The sequence below is a fragment of the Furipterus horrens genome, unplaced genomic scaffold (genome assembly GCF_987537825.1).
Source record: "Furipterus horrens unplaced genomic scaffold, mFurHor1.1.pri manual_scaffold_5, whole genome shotgun sequence".
Lineage (NCBI taxonomy): Eukaryota > Metazoa > Chordata > Mammalia > Chiroptera > Furipteridae > Furipterus > Furipterus horrens.
In genome coordinates this window covers 133,427,238-133,432,437 of record NW_028327175.1, presented here as the reverse complement: position 1 = coordinate 133,432,437, position 5,200 = coordinate 133,427,238, and positions in this window count along the sequence as shown.

Genomic DNA, 5,200 nt, shown 5'->3' with positions numbered 1-5,200 from the left:
AAAGAGAGAGAGAAGCAAAAATAAACAAGTAAGACTACATCAAACTAAAAGACTCTACACAGTAAAGAAACAATCACCAAAATTAAAAAGGCAGGGGGAAAGACAGCGGCAGAGTATCTAGCAACCTTGTCTACTTGCTCCCATCCTGGAATAAACTTGGAGTACAAATACAGAATGGAGAGTGAGTGAGAGCAGCTTTCATATAGGGCAAATAGAGATGGGAGCATGGGAACAGCATGGGAGAGGGCAAAAACCTCAGCCAGCACTTTCTAAGAAAAGTCACCTGGGATGCCCAGCCCAGCACCTCTGGCTGCAATGTGTAGGGTCAGCTGCAGACTGGCTCATTAGCCTGGGTCTACTAGGGTAAAGAGAGAAGGCCAGGGCACTGTGGAGGCCTGGAAACTGCGCTTTCACTGTAGGCAACCTTCCCAGTGAAGTCCAGGAAGGATTCAGTGAGAAGGTTTGGATGAAATTGTTGGAGGCGCAGAAAGACAGAGGCCAGCCCTGATTGCAAAGGACTGATTTTTTGAGGGTGGGGGAGAGAGCACGGAGATATGGGATCACAGGGACCGGTGCTACATCATGGAGGCCATGCTGAGACACTTAGAAGGAAAGCTGAGGTGGGACTTGACACTTGGCAGGGTCCCTGGGCTTACACACTAGTGCATGGCACAACAACTCTGCTAAACAAAAATGCAGACTGGTGCTGTAGTGAGGGGACTACACAGAGACTCTGTTAGAAGGAAAGCCAAGGCAGGACTGAGACTCAGTAGGGACCCCTGGGCATTCAGGGGTCACACCCTGAAGGCAGGAAATCAAAGCAGACCAATCTAAGAAACAAGAAGAGTCACCTAAAATGGGGAGACAAAGAAACAACCCCCAATCAAAAAGAAATGAGGAATCCCAAGAAAGAGTGCTAGATGAAATAGAGGGAAGCAAACTATCAGATGGAATTCAAAAGAATGGTTATAAGGAAGCTCAATGAACTCAACAAACTCAGAGAAAACAACAACAAACTCCAGGGTAACTACAAAGAACTCCAGGTAAACTACAAATAACTCCAGGGAAACTACAAGGAACTACAGAGAAACTATAAGGAACTTCAGGGAAGCTAAGGGGAACTTACTTTGAGCTACACCAGCATTAAAAAGGACAGAAACTATCAATAATAGCCAAGAGGAGATGAAGAATACAATTTCTGAACAGAAGAACACAGTAGAAGGAACTAAAAGCAGGCTAGATGAAGCAGAGGACTGGATCACTGAGATAAAAGACAACATAGAAAAAAATTCCCAGAGTGTAACAATAAAAAAAAAAAAGAGAGACCAAAAAAGAATGGAGACAGTTTAAGAGAGCTGCAGGACAACATGAAACATAATAATATCAGTATATAGGAATACTGAAGGAGAAGAGGGGAAGCAATGGAAAGAAAACCTGTTTGAAAAACTAATGATATAAAACTCCTCTGACTTGATGAGAGAAAAAGTCACACAAGTACAAGAAGCACAGAGGGTCCCAATGAAGATGAATCCAAATAGGCCCACTACAAGACATATTATAATTTAAATAACAACATGCAAAGACAAAGAGAGAATCCTAAAGGCAGCAAGAGAGAAATAGCTCATAACACACAAAAGAGCTCTGATAAGGTTATCAGCAGATTTCTCAACAGAAACACTGCAAGCCAGAAAGGAATGGCAAAAAATATTTCAAGCAATGAAACACAAGGCCTACAACCAAGACTACTCTACCCAGCAAGGTTCTCATTCAAAATAGAAGGTGAGATAAGGAGTTTCCCATAAAAAAGAAGGTTAAAAGAATCGTTGTCGTCGGCAGCCGTCCGTCTCGAGAGACGATGGTGTAGCTTCTTAAGAGTCTATCTGCACCGCCGAGAATGGCTGTGCAGTCCGACTCGGGAGTGACATGGTATCTGTCTCCTCCCGTGTTGAATCGACATCTTGCGATGACACTGAAGCTACAGAGCCTGGGCAGGGTAATATGGAGGGTCTGCTGTTGCCCATGCAGCAGACCCCCCCTCTCTTCGCAGCTGAAGGGTCCAAGGGAAAGACGGAGTCAATACAGCTTGGCTTCAGGTGCGCCGCAGGAGTTGCCGGTGTTGACTACAACGTCAAACCGCCTTAGGGACTCCGGCTCCGGATTTTCTGTCGGGGTTTACTCCCTTAGCCTTTCCCCTGAAGAGGTATGCCGCAAGGCAGCGGAGGTTTTTTGGAGTCAGAGTTTTCCTTCTCTGATGTACCCTGACTGGAAGATCGAACCAGCGACACTTAGCTTAAAAAGAATACATTTCCACAAAACCAGCATTGCAAAAGATGCTAAAAGGAATGCTTTAAGAAGATGAAGAAAAGAAGATAGAGAGTGAAGAACACAGGTACAAAGGGGAAAAATCACAATGAATAAGTAGCTATCAATAATAACCTTAAATGTAAATGGAATAAAAGCTCAAATCAAAAGACATAGGGTAACAGAATGGATAGGAAAACATGACCCACATATATGCCATCTACAAGACACCCACCTCAGAACAAAAGACCTACACAGACTGAAAGTGAAGGGATGGAGAAAAGTATTTCAAGGAAACGAACATGAAAAAAAAAAAAGCTGGGGTAGCAATACTTATATCAGATAAAATAGATTTCACAATGAAGGCCATAAAAAGAGACAAAGAAGGAATTTCATAATACTTAAGGGAACAATCCATCAAGGAGATATAACCCTTGTAAACATATATGCCACCAACATAGGAGCACTCAAATGTATAAGGAAAATGTTGGAGGTCTTCAAGAAGGATATCAACCACAACACACTCATAGTAGGGGACTTTAACACCCTATTGTCAACAATAGACAGATCTTCGAAGCAAAGAAACAGCGAGAATATTAAGGCATGGAACAAAACTCTATCAAATGGACTTAATTTATATATACAGAATCTTTCACCCCAAAGAAGCAAAATATACATTCTTTTTGAATGCACATGGAACATTTTCAAAGGTAGACCACATGGCAGGACACAAAACAAGCCACAATAAATTCAAGAAAATTGAAATTATATCAACTATCTTCTCAGACCACAAAGGCTAGAAACTGGAAACCAACCTCAAAGAAAAACTCAAATACATTCAAATTCATGGAGAATGAACAACATGTTATTATATAATGAATCGGTTAACAATGATATCAAAGAAGAAATCAAAAAGTTTCTGGAAACAAATGAAAATGAACACATAACATCTCAAAACCTATGGGACACAGGAAAGGCAGTCCTGAGAGGGAAGTTCATAGCAATACAGGCCTACCTAAAAGGGATAGAATAACCTTAAATAAACAACCTAATCCACATGTACAAGAACTAGAGGAACAACAACAAACAAATTCCAAAGCGAATTGAAGAAAGGAAATCATCAAGATCAGAGCAGAATTAAATGACACAGAGATTAAAATAACAATTCAAAGGATTAATAAATCCAGGAGCTGGTTGTCTGCAAAGATAAACAAAATGAACAAGCCTTTACCAGACTTATCAAAAGAAAGGGAGAGAGGACCCAAATAAATAAAATCAGAAATTAGAGAGGAGAAATCACAACTGATATCACAGAAATACAAAGGATAATAAGAAATTATCACAAACACCTATAAGACAAGAAATTTGAAATCCTGGGTGAATAGAACAAATTTCTGGAAACATATAATCTTCCAAAACTGAATCAAGAAGAAGCAAAAAACCTGAATAAACCAATAACAACTAGTAAAATTGATGTAATAATAAAAATTCCTGGCACACAACAGCCTCAGATCAGATGGCTTCACAGGAGAATTTACCGAACTTTTAGAGAAGAACTAACTCCTATCATTCTCAAACTATTCCAAAAAATCAAAGAAGAGAGAGGGAATACTCCAAAATTCTTTCTATGAGGCCAGAATTATCCTAACCCCAAAATCATGTCAAGACACAACAAAGAAAGGAAATTACAGGCCAATATTGTCGATGGATATAGGTGCTAAAATCCTCAACAGAACATTGGCAAACTAGATCCAGCAGTACATTAGAAAGACCATACACCACGATCAAGTGGGATTGCATCCCAGGGATGCAAGGATGGTTTAATATTCACAAATCAATAAATATAATACACCACATAAACAAAATAAAAGACAAAAATCATATGACCCTACTGATAGATGCTGAAAAAGCATATGATAAAGTACATCACCCATTTATGATAAAAACGCTCAGCAAAGTGAGAATAGAGGGAGCATACCTCAACATAATAAAGGCCACATATGAGAAACCTGAAGCCAACATCATACCCAATGGGCAAAAACTAAAATATTTCACCCTAATATTTCACAGTGGGCTGTGGCTAGGTAAGAGAAAGAAATAAAAGGCATCCAAATTGGAAAAGAGGAAGTAAAACTGTCATTATTTTCAGATGAGATGATAGTGTACATTAAAAACCTTACTGACTCCATTAAAAAACTACTCAACCTAGTAAGTTAATCTGGCAAAATAGCAAGATACAAAGTTAATATTCAGAAATCGAAGGCATTTTGGTGCACCAACAATGAAATACCAGAAACAGAAACTATGAAAGAATCCCATTTACTACAGTAACAAGAAGAATGAAGTACCTATGCCTGAACTTAACCAATGAGGTATAACACCTGTACTCAGAAAACTACAGAACACTGAAGAAGGAAATCAGGAAGATACAAATAAATGGAGGCATATACCGTGCTCCTGGACTAGAAGAATTAATATCATTAAAACGCCATACTACCCAAAGCATACTATAGATTCAATACAATCCTACTAAGTTACCAATGGCATATTTCACAGATCTAGAACAAATATTTCAAAAATTATATGGAACCAAACCTGACCCCAAATGGCCTCAGCAATCTTGAGAAAGAAGAACAAGGTAGGAGGGATCATAATATTCTATATCAAACTGTAATACAAGGCCACTGTAATCAAAATAGCCCGAGACTGGCATAGAAACAGACACATAGATCAATGAAACAGAATAAGGAGCCCAGAATTAAACCCAGGTCTCTGTGGTCAATTAATATTTGACAAAGGGGGAAGGAGCGTAAAATGGAGTGAAAAGAGCCTCGTCAAGAAATGGCACTGGGAGAACTGGACAGGGATGTGCAAAAAAATGAAACTAGACCACCAACTT